General features: G+C 39.4%; 1 pseudogene; it reads right to left on the bottom strand.

Moving 5' to 3' along the window:
• Positions 1-21,356, bottom strand: part of LOC105709008 (keratin, type II cytoskeletal 8-like) — an 84,841-nt pseudogene that overhangs the window by 44,889 nt on the left and 18,596 nt on the right.

The raw sequence follows: 21,356 nt of genomic DNA, 5'->3' as shown, positions 1-21,356 counted from the left end.
GCAAATTGGATAAAGAGTCAAGACCCGTCAGTGTGTTGTAGTCAGGAAACCCGACTCATGTGCAAAGACACACATACGCTCAAAATAAAGGGATGGAAGAATATTTACCAAGCAAAGAAGCAGCAGGGGTTGCAAACCTAGTATCTGATAAAACAGACTTTAAACCAACAAAGACAAGATCATGACATGATAGTAAAGGGATCAATGCAACAAGAAGAGTTAATTATCCTAAATATATATGCATCGAGTACAGGAGCACCCAGATTCAAAAAGCAAATTCTTAAAGACTCACAAAGAGACTTAGACTCCCACACAATCATAGTGTGAGAATTTAACACCCCATTCTCAATATTAGACAGATGAGTGAGACAAAAAATTAACAAATAATTTCAGGACTTAAACTCAACTCTGGGCCAAGAAGAACCAACAGACATCTACAGAACTCTCCACGCCAAATCAACAGAATGTACAGTCTTATCAGCACTATGTAGCATGTATTCTAAAATCGACCACATAATTGAAAGTAAAACACTCAGCAAAAGAATGGAAATCATAAGTCTCAGACCACAGTGCAATCAAATTAGAACTCAGAATTAAGAAACTCACTCAACTGCACAACTACATGAAAACTGAACAACCTGCTCCTGAATGACTACTGGGTAAATAGCGAAATTAAGGCAGAAATAACAAAGTTCTTGGAAACCAATGAGAACAAAGAGACAAAGTACCAGAATCTCTGGGACACAGCTAAAGCAGTGTTAAGAGGGAAATTTATAGTACTAAATGCCCACATCAGAAAGTGGAAAACATCTAAAATCAACTAACATCACAATTAGAAGAACTAGAAAAGCAATAGCAAACAAATTTAAAAGCTAGCAAAAGACAAGAAATAAATAAGATCAGAGCAAAACTGAAAGAGATAGATATATGAAAAACTCTTCAAAAAATCAATAAATCCAGGAGCTGGTTTTTTGAAAAGATTAACAAAATAGACTGCTAGCCAGACTAATAATAAAGAAGAAAAGAGAGAAGAATCAAATAGACACAATAAAAAATAATAAAGGGGCTATCACCACCGATCCCACAGAAATACAAACTACCATCAGAAATGCAATTACAAACCTCTACATAAATAAACTAGAAAATCTATAAGAAAGGGTTAGATTCCTAGACACATACACCCTCCCAAGACTAGGAAGAAGTTGAATCCCTGAGTAGACCAATAACAAGTTCTGAAATTGAGGTAGTAATTAATAGCCTAGCAACCAATAAAAGCCCAGAACCAGATGGATTCACAGCCCAATTCTACCAGAGGTACAAAGAGGAGCTGGTACCATTCCTTCTGAAACTATTCTAAACAATAGAAAAAGAGAGAATCCTCCCTAACTCATTTTATGAGGCCAGCATCATCCTGATGCCAAAACCAGGCAGAGACACAACAAAAAAAGAAAATTTCAGGCCAGCATCTCTGATGAACATCATTGATAAAATTCTCAATAAAATACTGGCAAACTGCGTCCAGCAGCACATCAAAAAGCTTATCCATCACAACTAAGTTGACTTCATCTCTGGGTTGCAAGACTGTAGGAGATTGGTCAGAGTGGTGGGAAAAACTATAGGGAAAGGAGCAGGTTTTCTGAAAGGTCAGAAGGCTGTGCACAGCTTTGGGAAAGAATAAGCTGAAGGCAGCTGTTCTCTTACCCTGAGGCAGAGGGCAAGGAGTAGGTACAATGAAGTGTAGGGAAATTTATCTTAAATAGGCTTGTTTACTTATGTTGTCCATAAACTGACTTTTGATCATCCACACAAGTAACTGCTCCCTCAAAAAAGTAACAATGTTAATTACATGCAGATTGTGTTTGCTCCAGGCTTTCAGCATTATGTCTATATTGAATAAAAGCAAGCACTCCAGCTGTTTGGGGCTGCTCTCTTCTTCAGCCATTAGTGCCAGGCAGCTCCCTAGCTGCTCCTACATTGCATACCTGTGTCTGAGTACTCCTTTCATCTGTCACTTGATCAGGGTCTGTAGGATGGACCCAGCAGCTGGTTCCCCATGTGAAGAATGCTGCAATGGATCATGATAGAACATTTGAAAATGAAGGTGAAGAGACTGCACAGTAAGTAAGTAATTGGAATTGGTGCTCACTCAGAATTTTCAAGCTAGAGTTTTATCATGGGACAACAGTTATCAGCTCAACAGCAACAGTACATAAAAGTATTGAAACTTAGAGCTAGCAGAGCCTCGGTTTCAGAGGCTCACTTAAAGGGACCAAATGTACATTGTTGTTTTCCATAACCCATGGTTTCCAGAAGAAGGCGCATTAGACCTAGAGCTCTGGGAGCAAGTGGGGAGAAATCTTAAATGACATCATGCACAAGGGCAACGGGTACCAGTAACATCTTTAACATATGGGCCCTAGTTAGGGCTGCTTTGGCTCCACTCTACACAAAAGAGCCCAAAAAGGGAAGGGAGGAAGAACCATCACCTACCTGACTCCTCCCTCAGCCCCAACATTACCACATAAAGGTGCCACTGAGGAGACAGATTTTTCCCTGAGGCCCATCCCCCAATAAATTGGAAAAAAGGCAGGGATACACTATAGTTATGAAACCCTGTTTTAGGCAAGCTCTTGGCCTTCCCAGTGATGCAAGACCAACAAGGTAATTGGGTACATGAACCCGTGACTTTCAACACTTGAAAAAGCATTAGAGAAAATGGAGCTACTAGCCCATTTACAAAAGGAATAATTGAGGCCATAGTAGACCACTTTCATATGACCCCATGGGACTGTTTAGTGCTAGCTAAAACAACTCTAGAGGCTAGTCAATACTTCCTCTAAAGGGCAGAATATGATCAGCTGTGGGAACAACAAGCCAACAAGAATCAATTGACTGGGCCAAACATGACAGCTGCTATGCTCCAGAGGAGGGGTCCCTATGTTAATATAAAACCTCTAGTCATTCCCATCCCTCTAAATATTTGGGGATGGGACCTATTAGTCCAATGAACTAATTAGACCTATTAGATCCCTTTCTAATAATGGCCACTGTTATAATTTCTCCCCTATCCTTGATATGGCTCTCTCAAGAGCCTATTTGGGTAGAACAATGGACTTTAAAGGGAGAGAAATTACAATCAGCCCATGAATTAGTTGAGGACAATTAAAATCTGGCCATATACATGGGCAAGGACTTCATGACTAAAACACCAAAAGCAATGGCAACAAAAGCCAAAATAGACAAATGGGATCTAATGAAACTTAAGAGCTTCTGCACAGCAAAAGAAACTATCATTAGAGTGAACCAGCAACCAACAGAATGGGAAAAAAGTTTTGCAATCTACCCATCTGACAAAGGGCTAATGTCCAGAATCTACAAAGAACTTAAACAAATTTACAAGAAAAAAACAGCCCCATCAAAAATTGGGCAAAGGATATGAACAGACATTTTTTAAAAGAAGACATTTATACACCCAACAAACATATGAAAAAAAAAACTAATGATCACTGGTCATTAGAGAAATGCAAATCAAAACCACATTGAGATACCATCTCATACCAGTTAGAATGATGATTATTAAAAAATCAGGAGACAATAGATGCTGGAGTGGATGTGGAGAAATAGGAAAACTTTTACACTGTTGGTGGGACTGTAAATTAGTTCAACCATTGTGAAAGACAGTGTGGCAATTCCACAAGGATCTAGAACCAGAAATGCCATTTGACCCTGCAATCCCATTACTGGGTATATACCCAAAGGATTATAAATCATTCTTTTATAAAAACATACACATGTATGTTTATTGTGCCACTGTTAACAATAGCCAAGACTTGGAACCAATCCAAATGGCCATCAGTGATAGACTGGATAAAGAAAATGTGGCATATATAACATGGAATACTATGCATCCATAAAAAAGGATTTGTTCATATCCTTTACAAGGACATGGATGAAGCTGGAAATCATCAGTCTCAGCTAACTGACACAAGAACAGTAAACCAAACACCATATATTCTTACTCATAGGTGGGTGTGGAACAATGAGAACACATGGACACAGGGAGGGGAACATCGCACACTGGGGCCTATCAGGGGGTGGAGGGCTATGGGAGGGATAGTAGGAAGTGGGGGGACTGGGGAGGGATAGCATTAGGAGAAATACCTAATGTAGATGACAGAGTGATGCAGCAAACCACCATGGCATGTGTATACCTATGTAACAAACCTGCACATTCTGCACATGTACCCAAGAACTTAATGTATAATACATAAATAAATCTGGTCATATAAAACCATCAAACAGCCCTTGGAATTTGCCCATTTTCGTCATTCCCAAAAAGTCTGGTAAATGGAGACTTTTGCATGACTTATGTGCTGTCAACGCTAATTTGCAACCTATGGGGCCCCTTCAACAGGGGCTCCCTTCCACTGTGGTGATTCCTCAAGATTGGCCTATAGTCATTATTGATTTAAAAGATTGCTTTTATACTATTTCCCTTGCAGAACAGGACAGATAAAAATTTGTGTTTACAATACTAGCTATCAATATTGCAAGGCCAGCTCACCAATTTCATTGGAAAGTACTTTCTCAAGGAATGTTGAACAGTCCTACCATGCGTCAGTATCATGTAAGGCAGGCTTTGCTCCCCAGTAGAAAAGAATTTCCTAATTGCAAGATCATCCATTATATGGATGACATTTCATTGGCAGCCCCAATGGAGCCAATACTTCTGAGTTTATATGCCTCTGTAACAAGAACACACAGTTAAGAGGTTTAATCATAGCACCTGAAAAGGTACAGATATCCTCACCTTGGAAATATCTTGGATACATACCAACTTCCTGGTCAGTAAGTTCTCAAAAGGTTACACTGAATAATAGCAACTTACACACCTTAAATGATTATCAAAAATTACTGGGTGACATTAACTGGTTTCATCCCACCTTGGATATTACTACTAATAAATTACAGAAACTATTTTCTATTCTAAAGGGCAGTGCAGCCCTGGACTCTCAAGTATTTGATTTCTGATGCAAAAAGGAAAATTGAGGAAATAGAGCAAATAGAGCAATCTATTTCTCAGAGGCAAGGAGATTACATAGACCCACAATAGTCAGTACAATTATTTGCATTCCCTACTAAACATTCCCCAACAGGATTAATAGGACAGATGGCCCAAGGCTATGCTTCCTAGAATGGGTTCTTTGCTCACATACCAGGACTAAAGCACTATCTCCCTATGTCCAACTAGTTAGTAAAATCATCTATACAGGCCGCAAACGATGCAATTAATTGTAAGGTTATGACTCTGATGTCATAAGAATATCCTTAATTAAAAAATGATTTGAAGCAGCCCTGCCCCCTATCTCTAGACTTTTGGATAGTGCTCTGATTATGTGGGCCATACAGAACATGCCCTTCTCACAAACTACTCCACTTCTTATCTCATACTCCTGTAGTTATGCCTACAAAAGTAGTTTACTCCCCCATACCAAATGCTTTAAGGCTTTTCACTGATGGCTCTGGTAAAAATGGAAAAGCAGCTATCTGGTGAGAACTGCATACCTCCCTCACCTGATCTAGATTTACTAGTACTCAGAGAGCTGAGGTTGGAGCCATAATATTGGCCCTGGAAACCTTTTCCACTCAGCCCATCAATATTGTTACTGACTCTGCTTACTCTATTTATGGCAAAACCTTTAAATAGCCCTCATTAAGTTTACTCTTGAGCCTACCCTGTGTGCCCTTTTTCTTCAGCTTCAGCAATTGCTGGATCAATGTACACATCCTATTTTTATAACATACATTTGGACCCACAGCTTGCTGCCTGGGCCACTAGTTCATGGCAGTGATCAAGCAGACCTGCAAGTTATGACATCACTGCTTGACCAAGCCACCCAATCACATCAATTTTTCCATCAAAATTGGAGAAGTTTATCTAAACAATTTTAGTTAGCTCAAAGACTAGCTAAACAAATTATCCTGCAGTACTCAGATTGCCAGCTCACAGGTACATCCCCCTCCCTTCAACAGATGTTGAAACCCTAGAGGACTGGAACCTAGTCAGTTATGGCAAACAGATGTTACCCACATCCCTGAATTTGGAAAACTAAGATATATACATGTATCCATTGATACCAATTCCTACCTAATTAGTGCACATGCTCTTCCTGGAGAATCCACCTGAAATGTCATTAAACATCTTCTCCTAACTTTTGCATTAATGAGGTGGCTCACAAAAATTAAAATCAATAATGGTTCAGCTTACACCAGCTCACAATTTCACCAATATTGTCACACATGGAACATCCAGCATTACACAGGCATCCCATATACCCCCAAGGACAGGCCATAGAACATGCCCACTCCACCCTTAAAAATATTCTCAGAAAACAAAAAAACGGCAGGGGCGGGTATATGCATAAGGACCCTGCAACACTATTGGCACAAGCCTTACCCTTAATTTCTTAAATTTAGATAAATTTCAATCAGCTATAGAAAAGCACTTTTCAAAAATCACTCAATATATAAAAGCTTTAGTTTTATGAAAGATGTAAATATTAACATATGGTATGGTTCAAATCATTTGCTAACATGGGGAAGAGGATATGTTTGTGTTCATACCCCCTCAGGTCCTCTTTGGATTCCAGCATGACATATGAAACCTTACCAGGGTGTGGCTAGAACCCAACCCAATACCAGAAATGAAGGAAATGACCATGCAGGACCTGCAGTACCTGACAATGCAACTTCCTCAGATGACACAAGCCTGGAACATTACCTGGGGGATGCTGAAGAAGACAACTCAGGAGGCTGAGCAGATTCTGCTCCAGACAGACACCATTCACTCCAGATAATTTGTTCCTTGCTATGCTTTCTGTTGTACATTGCAACTCTCATAGGGTATTAACCTTTCTTATTCTCTCACTTTGCCTGCAACCCGCACCTGCTACTCTCTATTAGACCCATCTTCTAGATCCACCTTTCTTCTGCCCTGTTACCTAGGCAGATACCCCATTCCCAGCCTCTAACAATGTGACTGATTGGCTAGGAGGGATTGACATATCCCTGGAGGGGTCCCTCAGTAATGGCACACATTGGACTGAGGTGCCAGATAATACTACGTATCACTCCACAATCCTCCCACTGAGTCTAAGTTATAAAAGTTCTAACACTTACTGTGTAGCTGCCCAAACACAATTATGGCTACATCATGGGGAAGGAAATGCTTTAACATTCTTGGTTGCAGGTAGCCTCAAACTGGACAATACAACCAATGCCACATTCCCCAACATTCCTCCCTGTGCTAAAGAACAAAGCCAGGAAAGTAAAGGATTTCACTTTGGCTGGGAGGTCTGTCATGGGGGACAAGCCCATAGTCTACAGTTAGGCAAATATAAAATCATAGACTAGAGCCCCCACAGCCATTTGCAGGCCGACCATACTGATGTCCACATCCATCATGGCATCAATCACAGTTTTGTAGGCACATCCCATACCTCTGTGATTTGGGCTAATGGGGGATGGGATATCCCAGACCCTAAGTAGAGTCCATGCCACACCAAGACACTTTATGGCACCTGGAACATCTTAGCACTGTCCTTAAAACCTGGCATGGGAAATATCAAAATTCCAGTAACAGTTATACTATGACCTTTATTCATAATTACACAGATCAATGCCTCATTTGCACTTCCTGTCCATAAGTTTTCCTTATGGGAACCAACATTTCTGTAACACCTCAAAACTCCACATTTGTGACAGGCTTGGCTCACCTCATGTATCACTAATTATGATATATCTAATTAAAATATTACTAGTGTCATGGTATTAAGGAGACAATCTGAGGCATTTCTACCAGTCAATTTGACATGCAATTGGCAAGGTTCCTCTGTTCTTGCCACCTTAGAACATGCCCTGTCCCAGGTCAGACATAAAACAGTCATATGTACACTTACAGACTTTATAGTCTCAGCCATAGTCATCTTAGCCACTACTAGTGTTTTTGTTGCATATATTACTGAATTAGTACAAACAGCTACTTTTGTGGATTGCTTGGCCAGAAATGTGTCTAATGAACATTTCCTGCAGCAGTGTATAGATAAAAAAATTATTGGCCGGGTGTGGTGGCTCAAGCCTGTAATCCCAGCACTTTGGGAGGCCGAGGAGGGTGGATCATGAGGTCAAGAGAGCGAGACCATCCTGGTCAACATGTTGAAACCCCGTCTCTACTAATACAAAAAATTAGCTGGGCATGGTGGCGCGTGCCTGTAATCCCAGCTACTCAGGAGGCTGAGGCAGGAGAATTGCCTGAACCCAGGAGGCGGAGGTTGCGGTGAGCCGAGATCGCGCCATTGCACTCCAGCCTGGGTAACGAGTGAAACTCCGTCCCAAAAAAAAAAAAAAAAAAAAAAAAATTATTGCACATCTTCAAGCCCTGGAAGCTTCCTTGGACTATGTAGGAGAACGACAAGATGCACTGGTATTCTGACAGCAATTAATCTGTGACTGGGAGTATAAGCATATTTGTGTCACCTCTCTACCATGGACTCATTCAATACATATATGGGATGAGGTGAAACACCACCTCTGGGGAACCTTACATGATAATTTAACAAAATTTATCAAAATAAATAATTTAACAAAATAAAACAAAAATTTAGGAATTTTTAAACTTTAAACTTAAAACTAAAATTTAGGAATCCCTAAACACTATAAATTTACACACCCAACAAACAGCCATATGGAAGGCTGTACAAGAACATCTTCCCTGGATAGACCCCACTTTTAGGGGTCACTCTTTGGAAAAAATATATTACTGATTATACTCCTGTTTGTCTCATGTTATTTACTAATTCTAGGATGCAAAGCTGGAACACAAGCTATAACTGCTGTGCCTGTCAAACCTGTTGCTGCATAAATCTGTACTCTTCAATCAACTAAACCTGATGCAAAAAAAAAAAAAAAAAAAAAAAAAAAAAACAGAAAAGGGAGAGATGTAGGAGATTGGTCAGAGTGGTGGGAAAAACTATAGGGAAAGGAGCAGGCTTTTAGAAGACTCTGCATAGCTTTGGGCAAGAATAAGCTGAAGGCAAGGAGTAGGTACAAGGAAGTGTGGGGAAATTTATCTTAAATAGACTTGTTTACTTATGTTGTCCAGAAACTGACCTTTGATCATCACATGCATGACTGCTCCCCAAAAGGGGGAACAATAATGTTAATTTCCCACAGATTATGTTTGCTCCAGGCTTTTGGCATTATGTCTGTACTGAATAAAAGTAAACAGCTTCAGCTGTTTGGGGCTGCTCTCTACTTCAGCCACAAGTGCTGGGCAGTCCCCTAGCTGCTCTTACACTGCATACCTGTGTCTGAGTACTCCTTTCATCTGTTGCTCAACCAGGATCTGCAGGATGGGATGGACCTAGCACAAGGTTAGTTCAACATATGCAAATCAATAAACATAATCCATCACACAAATAGAACCAATGACAAAAACCACATGATTATCTCAATAGATGCAGAAAAGTCCTTTAATAAAATTCAATACCCCTTTATGATAAAAACTCTCAATAAAGTATGACAGAACACATCTCAAAATAATAAAAGATACTTATGACTAACCCAAAGCTAATATCATACTGAATAGGCAAAAGCTGGAAGCATTCCCTTTGAAAACTGGCACAAGAGTAGGATGCCCTCTCTCACCACTCCTATTCAACATAGTACTGAAAGTTCTGGAGAGGGCAATCAGGCAAGAGAAAGAAGTAAAGGGTATTCAAATAGGAAGAGAGGAAGTCAAATTGTCTCTGTTTGTGTATCACCTGATTGTATATTTAGAAAACTCCATTGTCTCAGCACAAAAACTCCTTAGGAAAAGTCTCAGGATACAAAATCAATGTGCAAAAATCACAAGCATTCCTATATACCAGTAATAGACAAGCAGAGAGTGAAATCATGAGTGAACTCTCATTCACAACTGCTACAGACAAAATAAAATACCTAGAAATACAACTTATAAGGAAGGTGAAGGACCTCTTCAAAAAGAACTAGAAACCACTGCTCAAAGAGATAAGTGAGGACAGAAACAAATGGGAAGAAATTCCATGCTCATGAATAGGAGAATCAATATCATGAAAATGGCCAAACTGCCCAAAGTAATTTATAGGTTCAATGCTATTCCCATCAAGCTACTATTGACTTTCTTCACAGAACAAGAAAAAAAACTACTTTAAATTTCATATGGAACCAGAAAGAGCCCGTACAGCCAAGACAATCCTAAGCAAAAAAAAAAAAAAAAAGCTGGAGGCCTCACACTACCTGACTTCAAACTATACTTCAAGGCGGCAGTAACCAAAACGACATGCTACTTGTACCAAAACAGATAATATAGACCATTGAAACAGAACAGAAACCTCAGAAATAACATCACACATTTATAACCATCTGATCTTTGCCAAACCTGACAAAAACAAGCAATGGGGAAAGAATTACTTACTTAATAAATGGTGCTGGGAAAACTGGCTAGCCATAGATAGAAAACAGAAACTGGATCCCTTCCTTATACCTTATACAAAAATTCACTCAAGGTGGATTAAAAACTAAAATATAAAACCTAAAACCATAAAAATCCTAGAAGAAAACCTAGGTAATGCTATTGAGGACATAGGCATGGACAAGGCTTCATGACTAAAACACCAAAAGCAATTGTAACAAAAACCAAAATTGACAAATGGGGTCTAATTAAACTAAAAGTTTCTGCTCAGCAAAAGAAACTTTCATCAGAGTGAACAGGCAACATTCAGAATGCGAGAAAAATGTTGCATTCTATCTATTTGACAAAGGTATAATGTCTGGAATTTACAAGGAACTTAAATAAATTTACAAGAAAAACCCCATCAAAAATGGGCAAAGGATATGAACAGACACTTCGCAAAAGAAGACATCTGTGTGGCCAATAATATATGAAAAACAGTCATCACTGGTTATTAGAAAAATGCAAATCAAAACCACAATGAGATATCATCTCATCTCACACCAGTTAGAATGGCGATCATTAAAAAGTTGGGAAACGATGCTGGCGAGGATGTGGAGAAAAAGGAATATTTTTACACTTTTGGTGGGAGTGTAAATTAGTTCAACCATTGTGGAAGACAGTGTGGCAATTCCTCAAGGATCTAGAACCAGAAATACCATTTGACCCAGCAATCCCATTACTGGGTATATACCCAAAGGATTATAAATCATTCTACTATAGACACATGCACACATATGTTTATTTCAGCACTATTTGCAACAGCAAAGACTTGAAACCAACTCAAATGTCTATCAATGATAGACTGGATAAAGAAAATGTGGCACATATACACTATGGAATACTATGTAGATATAATGAGTTCATGTGCTTTGCAGGGACATAGACGAAGCTGGAAGCCATCATCCTCAGCAAACTAACACAGAAAGAGAAAACCCAATACCATATGTTCTCATAAGTGAGATTTGAACAATGAAAACACAGGGACACAGGGAAGGAGAATATTACACTCCAGGGCCTGTTGGTGGGTAGGGGATAGGGGAGAGAAAGCATTAGGATGAATACCTAATGTATGTGGACCTTAAAAACCTAGATGACAGGTTGATAGGCCCAGCAAATCACCATGGCACATGTATATCTATGTAACAAACCTACACTTTCAGTACATGTATCCCAGAAATTAAAGCAAAATAAGAAAAAGGTTAAGTTTTAAAAAACAGAACTCTCACAAATAAGCCATACTTCCATTTACTGAACTGTTTGATTTAAATGTTAGCAACTGATAATTTTATTTACTAGAAACTACACTAATTGAGCACTAAAATGGAAACAAAAATAAGCATAGCACAAATGCACCCCTATTTACCATCTTTTAAATCTTGTTTGTGTTGTGTCACATCTATTGTGTTATTTACTATCATACATGAAAAAGTTACACTTTCTTAAAAAAAGAAACAGAAATGAAATGTATAATAAAAGTAAAAAGCATGGCTATTAAAATGGCCATAATATGTTCAAGTCCTATCCTCTATTCCTAATGAAGATTGTGGAGATCCATGAACAGACTTGGCAAGAGGCTTATCCTAGGTTGGTCATGAGTCCATGTTTATGCCCTCCAGCTTCCCTAGGAACCATTCTCCCTAAAGTCCTTTCAGAAGTAGTTCATTGACAATCTACCTAATCCATTGATTATGCAAATCCAACTCTACACCTGTAGAGTTGCTGCCATGTAGTCCTGAACTTAGTTTTGTCCTTAGTCTCCTTTGTCTCCTTTCCCACAGATAACTTTTGGTTGCCTCTTTCTCCTTCTAGATATTAGTCCATGTTCACACTGCTATGAATAACTACCTGAGACTGGGTAATTTATAAATAAAAAAGGTTTAATTGACACAGAGTTCTGCAGGCTTAAAAGAAAGCATGGCTGAGAGGCCTTGGGAAACTTCCAATTATGACAGAAGGTGAAGGGGAACAAGGACCTTCTTCATATGGAGGTAGGAAAGAGAGAGAAAATGTGAGGGGGCAAGTACTATACCCTTTTAATCTCACTATCACAAGAACAGCAAGGGGGAAATCCACTCCCATATCCAATCACCTCCCATCAGGTCCATCCCCCAACACTAGGAATTACAATGTAACATGAGATTTGGGTGGGAACACAGAGGCAAAATATATCATTCCAACCCTGGCCTCTCCTAAATTTCATCCTTCTCACACTTTGAAACACAATCATGCCTTCCCAACAGTCTCCCAAAGTCTTACCTCATTCCAGCATTAACTCAAAAATCCACGTCCAAAGTCTCATCTTTGGACAAGGCAAGTCCCTTCTGCCTATAAGCCTGTAAAAAGTTTTAAAGAAGTTAGTTACTGCCAAGATACAATGGAGTTATAGGCATTGGGTAAATGTTCCTGTTCCATGAGGGAGAGATTAGCCAAAACAAAGGGGCTGCAGGCCCCATGCAAGTCTGGAACTCAGCAGGGTAGACATTAAATCCAAAAGCTCCAAAATAATCTCCTTTGACTCTATGTCTTACATCCAGGGAATGCTGATAAAAGAGGTAGGTTCCCATCACCTTGGGCAGCTATACCCCTGTGCTTCTACAGGGTAAAGACCTTGTGGCTGGTTTAACAAGCTGGCATTGAGTGCCTGTAGCTTTTCCAGACTCAGGTGCAAGCTATCAGTGGATCTACTATTCTGCGGTCTGGAGGAGGGTGGCCCTCTTTTCACAGCTCCACTAGGCAGTGCCCCAGTGGGGACTCTGTATGGGGGACCCAACCCCACATTGCCCCAGCAGAGGTTTTCCATGAGCGCTCCACCCTAGCAGAAGACTTTGGCCCAGATATCCAGGTGTTTCTGTACATCCTCTGAAATCTAGGCATAGGTTCTCAAATCTCAACTCTTGCTTTCTGTGCACCCAAAGACTGAACAGCACATGGAAGCTGCCAAGGTTTGGGGCTTGTATGCTCTGAAGCAATGCTACAAGGTGTACTTTGGCCCTTTTTAGCCACAGCTGGAGCTTGAGCGTCTAGGATGCAGGGCATCATGTCCTGAGGCTGTACAAAGCAGCAGGGCCCTGGGCCTAGCCCATGAAACCATGAAAACATTTTTCTTTCCTAGATTTCTGGGCCTGTGATAGGTGGGGCTGCTGCAAAGTTCTCTGACATACCCTGGAGACATTTTCCCCATTGTCTTGGCAATTAACTGTTGGCTCTTCTTTACTTTTTCAAATTTCTGCAGCCAGCTTGAATTTCTCCCTAGAAAATGGACTTTTCTTTTCTACTACATGGCCAGCCACCAAAGTTTTCAAATTTTTTGCCTACTTCCCTTTTAAACATAGTTCCAGTTTCATATAATCTCTTTGTTGACACATATGAGCATACACTTTTAGAAAGAGCCAGGTCATTTCTTGAATGCTTTGCTGCTTAGAAATTTCTTCCAGATATCCCAAATCACCTCTCTCAAGTTCAAAGTTCCACAGATCTCTAGGGTAGGGGAAATACTGCATTTTTATTATGTAAAGCCATTTACTGCAAGTCGTGCTGTGAATCCTAAAGAACTATGATGAATCTCAACTTATCAGGTTTTTGGTACTACGGAGAGAACACTTTTTCCATCATGAAAGCTAGTCCAGAAGTTCTGGAGCACTAGAGTTAGAAGAGTTATACACAGAGTAAAGAAAATTTACTCTTTCAGTCTGCTATTTTGTAGAGAGAAAAAGGAGTTAATTAAATATGAGTCCAAATCTCCCCACCAAAGTGATTCAGAGCCTAAGCAGGAAAGGATATTACTAGATAACAGAAATGCCAAGGGAGTTCTTGACTGGCTCCCCATCTAGAACTCTGGGAAGAAACCTCCACAGCAGGCAGCTATCCCCTAAAATAGAGCAGCCCAAGAATAGTTCAAGATGATGACATCTTGAATAGCCAGGCATAAAAGGGGCAGTAAGTTTGGATTTACAAGGTTAATATATCTTCCCACGTGGCACTGATGTTGAATTGAGAGACAATGGGCTTGCCATTAAGTCTGCCCAGGGAAATAGAGTGCAAGGGTACCTAGAAACAAATATAAAAATTGAGCCAGTGATTCAACAGTATCTGCAAGGACAAGAAGAATTGAGAGTAGATGTTTTCGCAAATAACGCTGAATTTGGCAACTACGTCCGTCAGCAGCACATACTAGCAGACCACCCAGAGGGGCAAGGACACAAACTACACCCAGAAGTTAACAACCTATTATCATTAAAGGACCAAAAGGCCCTCTTCCCCTCAATGCAAGGAAGCTATGTATAGAGTTTTCCAAAATACCTCAATACACTTCATATTTTTTTTTGTACTTCCACCTAAAAATACATGTGTGTGCACACTCATGCACATGCATACAGGTACACACAGTGGAAACTTGGAGAAAAAGATAATGCGTTAGGGAAAGTTTTGTTAGAAAAATCAGATCTGTTCTTGAAACAAAAGGCTCCTCAGTTCTACATTCTTTTCCACTTAGGTTTTATCTCGGAAAATATCTAATGCCTCTTCATGCTTTATTTAATCTACTAGATTATAAACACCTTGTAGAAAGAGAATTTATTTAGTTCTGTATTACACATAACATTTATGATAATTAAAGGTTCTCAATAAATATTTGCCAAATGAACAGCAGAAATTGTCAACAATCATCAGTCTTCAATTCTGATTTGCATACTAACATCACACTCTATAATTAATCAGTGATAGAATAAGAAGAAAATGCATTAACTACTGAACAATTCCTATAGATTACAACAGCTATGTTTCATTTTCATGAATCATCATATCATTTTATCCTCACAATCCAATGATGTAAACATCGTCCCTACTTTTTGAAGAAACAACAGATTTCTTACTCTAGTATGTGAGATCAAAATAGTTTGACAAAGTAATCAGTCAATTCATATAACTGATGTCATGGAGAGCAAACAGCTAGTAGAAATAATAGGTGCTAATGTGTACTGAACCTGTGATTACATGTCATTATATGTAACATAAGTCCTCATAGGATGATTTTGAGGATTATATAAGATGTTTATATGCAGTATATGCCACAGTGACTGGCACACTGGAAGCAACCAAAATTGCTACCCACATGCTTCTTAACAATTCTTCATTTCTACTTGTTTCATTCTGATTATTCCCTCTTAAGCCAAATACATCGTAGGTTCTCATCTCTTGCTACACATATTTTACCACTTCAATGTCTGGATCCTGGGTAGCATTGAAGCCTGGAATATAGTCACAAACCTCCTAATTGACACTTCCTGGCTCCACAGATGCCCAGGACATCAGGAAAATTGGTGAGGAGGGAAGCCAATGCTGAGTGAAATGATGAAAGATCTAGGGAAGAAAAGCTAATTTGCAGCTAATTTCTAAAATATTGGCTAGAGATTTGTTCAGCTTCATAGGGACACTAGAGGGATTCAGACATCACCAAGTCATTCTTTAGGGAAGATTAGAGATTCCTGGAAGTGTCTTCAATGTTTTTTTTCCCCTATATTTCTGGAAGAATGGAAATTAACTGAAAGAGACAATAGGTATTTGTCTTGCTGAAGTTTGTTTCAGAAATGGTAATGACACAGAATCATAGCCAAACAAACAAATTTAAAAACCAACGGTGTCAAAGGGACCATCTCTTCTAGATACCTGTCTAGAATGAGCATATCATCTGGTAGCTCACACCTAAACACTGTTATCCAGGGAATTCTGGAAACAGCTAACATCAAGGACAGGCATAGAAGGCAAAGAAACAGGATAGTAAGTCACTTAAGTATGAGTAGGAGAGTAGGAGGAGGCACCATCTTCCATAGCACTTCATGATATGCTCAGTCACAGAGATTTTTCACTTCATCTTTCTCCCTCCTATCACTTGTTCCCCTATCTGCACACCTGCCTACTTTGCTTCAGGACCCAAAACATACTAGATGACTACTGAAGATCAGAATTGAATGTAGAGTAGAAAATACATTTAGTTTTGTCTTTTTGGGGTCAAGCTTCTCTCATGCTCCAGAGAAAAACAGTCTGCTCCTTTTGTGCCCAGACATTTCCCACCTGAAATGCTTAATCCATTTTAGGCATTTTCCTATAAAAACACCGCTATCAAAGCTAACACAATCTGCACATCTTTACTGAGAAACTCTCCACAGAGCCCTGGAAAGAGCTCAAACGTGTTTCTAGGCTATGGGTAAAGAGCCAGCAGAGCATTGGAGAGACAGTGTTGATGACATTGTTTTTCATTTCACAGAGGACGACTCATGTTTCTCTCCTTAAATATACACTGCAAGCCACGAGAGATGGCAGCTGTCTAATTAAACCTGATAAAGGCGCCTTAAAAATGAGACTTGGGGAAACACATCATTTTCATTGTAGTGCTGCCCAATTTTCCCTGGAACCCAGAGGGAGCTGTGTACTGTGTGGGAGGGACAGAGCATGGGACCTCAGAGAAAGAAGGCAAAATTACTGGCAGCATCAAGTTGTTGGTGTAAAATAACAGAATATACACAATACATATTTAATGCAAACTAGATAACTTTATAAAACATGCAAAAGGATAACCTCATCTACCACTTAGAAAACCACTGATGAAGGCTTTGATAATATGCCAAATCCCTTCTTAAATTATAAAGATTTAATGGGAACACTTTATTTTCTCCAGCAGGCTTCTCCTGGCAAGGGAATCTGGGAAATAGAAACAGGGATGTGATCATTGTGTCTAAGGCTTTGGGGCAGCCCAAGCTACCTTCTTCCATTTCTCTCTACAAAAACTGAGAGAGGCAGCGTTCTCCTGGGTTTTAGATAAAGGACCATACCAACATATATACATGTACAGAGTTTTCAATTCAAGTCCCTGAAAGAATAAGAACTTCACCTCATAAAAGCTCTCTTCCTGGTTTCCTAATTTTGTCAGTTTTTTAATTTTTATTTTTGTTTGAAATACTCTCCATCAACTCTGTGAGAGGCCATGGCCCTACCCACTGCTAACCCAGTGATGTTGACAGAAATAGAACACGAAATCTCATAGTTGTGGTCTACTAATGAATCCCTACATGGTAAGAGTGAAACTCTTGCCGGCTGATATGGCCTTGCCAGAATTTAAAAAAAAAAACCAAAAAACGTGCAGAGAGCCTAAAGCACTGAGCTTCTCCAGTCTGGGAGAATTCCCACTCCTGTGGGATGCTGAAACCAGTGAATGTCAGTTGAGGCGATGTCTCTGAGAAACACAGGAGGCACGAGAGAGCCTTAAATACTGATGTATAATATTGTCTATGTGTTCCTTCCCAAACTACATAATTGCTGACTCAGTAGTAACCTACATGGCAGTAAACTTAAGCCTAATTAAAATCATCATTTATTACTTGAACCTGGATTCGTTTAGAACTTAGTTTGGAGGAATTTCTTTGGTGTTACCCAGCTCATTCCTCTAAGTGTATCAACTCCTGGCTCCAATTTTGTCTCCTAGAAAATTTATCCTTCTCATAATTATTGGTTGCTGTTTCTTCGAAATTCTAATACCTGTGGTCGGTATTTGTTGGTGTTAATACTTTTATGTTTTCTCTGTGCCTACATATCTAGGTATTTATTTTTAACATTTTTAGAGATGAGGTCTATGCTGTCCAGGCTGGTCTTGAGCTCCTGGCCTCAAGCAATCCTCCTGCCTCAGCCTCCCTAGTCACTAGAATAACAGTCATTAGCCACAGTGCCTGGCACAACTATGCATTTCTTTAAAGCAAGGGTTATTTTCCACTTATTTTTTTATCATTCATAGAATGGTTGTTACTCTGTAATTATTATTCCATGAAAAAAGTTCAGGAAAATGTTCTGGAAGCTACATTACAAAGTTAAAAATGGACACCATGCCAGTTTCTATCTTGTTCTGTACAAATATCTTTGTTAAAAAGTCTTAAGGAAGAAATTGGTTAGCGAGAGGAGAAATACTGACTTCTAGATATGGGCATGACGTTGTACTAAAGAGCAGCAGAACAAAGAGCCCAGGTCAGCCTTTTTCAAACTGTTCCTTAGAAGTCTAGTTCCATGAAATTATAATTGGTAATACACACAATTATAAGATTCTGAGATCAAGTTAGTTCAGAAAAAGAGAGGTTAAACAAAGTTTAACTGGTTATTTTACTGCAGAGCCTGGCAGAACATTTAATAGCTAAAATGCACGATGATATTTCAAGAGGGGGAAATTGTAGGCAAAGCTCCCAAAAGTATTTCACCATAGAATGCCCTTTCAGGATACTTCATGCTAGGCTAGAAGTACAGTTTTGAATATGTGACTCTAAATTCTGATTTGCTCTTAGAAAAATGACTAACGTCAGGGTCCCTTAGCATATATGGAGTTCCATTTGCTAATCTCTACTCAATGTTCCATAAAACCATTGATGCTTTAGCTTTTTAAAGTTTTTATAATTTCTGGAATCCATTTGAAATTGGACCAGTTGTGGACATATGATAATGCACTTCCCTAGAAGCAATATAGGCAAGTAAACCTGGTAGAGGACTCAGTGAAGCATAGAAGTAAGTATCTTAGAGGCCATCTTTTTAACCACCTGCCGCCACCATCATGAAAGTACAGAGTGTTCATGGTTTCAGGTCTAGGTCAATATTTAAGCACTAATGTTTTAAATCAAGTGTAACAATTTTTTTTTTATTTAGAAGAAACTCATTCTAGCTCCATAGCATTTCTAACTTTCCAGAAGATAGTTTACAATGAGAATATACTAGTGCCTAACTCCAATGCCCTTTTATTGCCACCTCTTTTCTGCTGAATACATCACTAACTGTGGTAGTCCCAGAAGACATTCTCCCTCAAAATCATACGCCTACTTAAGGACAGATAAATAGGGTGCTATTCTTTCAAGATTCAGGAAACACAAGAGTTCCATAAATCTTTTCTGCACACAGGAAAAGAACAATCCTAGACTTTACGGGTCAATAAGAAAGATCAAAATATATGTACGTAGTTATCATAAAAGATTGCAGGTATGATTACAGGGCTCTGTAGGACAGAGCCAGAGCATTTAGGCAGAGATCACAGAGTGGAAAAAGTGAAGGCTCCGTGAAGTAGGTGGCACATGAACCGATAATGAGTGGAAGTCAGTGAGACAAAGAATGGAAGAGAGGGGGAAAGAATCTTAGGCTGAATGACAGGTTGGCCTTTGCTGCTGCTTTTCATTATAGCATACTATAGCTAAGTGTCATTATTATTAGATAAGTAACACAACAATTATTGGTTATATTGTAAATATATCTTTTAAAATATATAATTTTGGCTAAAATTTTCATTTTTAAGCTATTGTTTTATTTCCTTAAAAAAACTACACGCTTTTATAGAATGTAACCCTCTTTTTTTCTTTTAGATCCCTTAAAGCACAAGGCACAGAAGTATTTAAATATGTGCAATAAAAACCATAGTTTCTCCAAACAGAGGAAATAGAATGTGAAAGTTTATAAGCAATAGCTTGAATTTGGGAAGAAAAAGCTGAGTTCCATTAAATAGCCAGGTAATTTCTCTCATTATCTTTGGCATCAGGTAATTAGTTAAACTCGGTGCCGGAGGAGCCAAATACAAGGACCTGAGCACCTTCTATGCAGAATTGTCACCTCCTTGCAGCACTGGACAGAGTTCCCCTTCCTTGGCACTAGAAACCAAGTTAGATTCAGCCCTGCTCTACATCACCAGGTGCCTTGGGAGTTGGCCTGTCTAGAGTGTATAATTCCCCACATCCTGAGAGAGTGTGACCAGCAGCCCTTTTCCCAGTACTTGGAGAAAAACACAGTTAACATTTCAGTGTGCACTCAGAGAAAGTTGGGATAAATGAAAGCTTCTCTGACCTACAAAGCCCTGTTTTGTATTCTTTCTCCAATTTCAAGAGCACTCTGACCTTTCCATTACCAGGTTCTATTCCATTAAGTTATAACTGCCTATTTATTTTTCTGCTTCTTCCATTTGACTCAAAACACAGCGAAAGCAGGGACTGATTTGATCATAGCCACCATCTACTCACTAGTATCAAGCATAACATCTCACTCTTCATAGGCAAAAAAATTTAAGAAATTTAAAAAACACACAAATTATGTGACAGGGTTTTAACTCAAGGAATCCCATCTTAATTTATCTTCTTTCATACATAGGGAAGAAGATATTTAAAGTCTGAGCAGTTACCAAGGAGCTATAGGATTAGACCCTCTTAGGCCAAATTCAAGTACAGACAATGAGACCAAACACCAAAGGCCATCTAATCATCATATAGGCAGAAATTCAAGAAAGTAGAGAATGAGTTGACTAAATGGGAAATGGCTCAATAGTTTTCATTATCTAAATAACATTTTTCCCCATGAGCCTGGACAGGGGTCAGCAGGCATTTAGACACTGTTTTCATTTGTTTGTTTGTTTGTTTCTGGTTTTGCTGCTTCATTTGGTAATTGTAAATGACATTCTTTGGCATGAATTTTTTTTTTTTTTTTTTTTTTTTTTTTTTGAGACGGAGTTTCGCTCCTGTTACCCAGGCTGGAGTGCAATGGCGCGATCTCGGCTCACCGCAACCTCCGCCTCCTGGGTTCAGGCAATTCTCCTGCCTCAGCCTCCTGAGTAGCTGGGATTACAGGCACGCGCCACCATGCCCAGCTAATTTTTTGTATTTTTAGTAGAGACGGGGTTTCACCATGTTGACCAGGATGGTCTCGATCTCTTGACCTCGTGATCCACCCGCCTCGGCCTCCCAAAGTGCTGGGATTACAGGCTTGAGCCACCGCGCCCGGCCTGGCATGAATTTTAAAAGTTAATTACATCCCAATGCTT

Source organism: Aotus nancymaae, unplaced genomic scaffold (genome assembly GCF_030222135.1).
Source record: "Aotus nancymaae isolate 86718 unplaced genomic scaffold, 86718_ANA_hifiasm-v0.15.2.pri h1tg000020l, whole genome shotgun sequence".
In the NCBI taxonomy this organism is placed as follows: domain Eukaryota; kingdom Metazoa; phylum Chordata; class Mammalia; order Primates; family Aotidae; genus Aotus; species Aotus nancymaae.
This window is presented reverse-complemented; position numbering and strand designations above follow the sequence as displayed.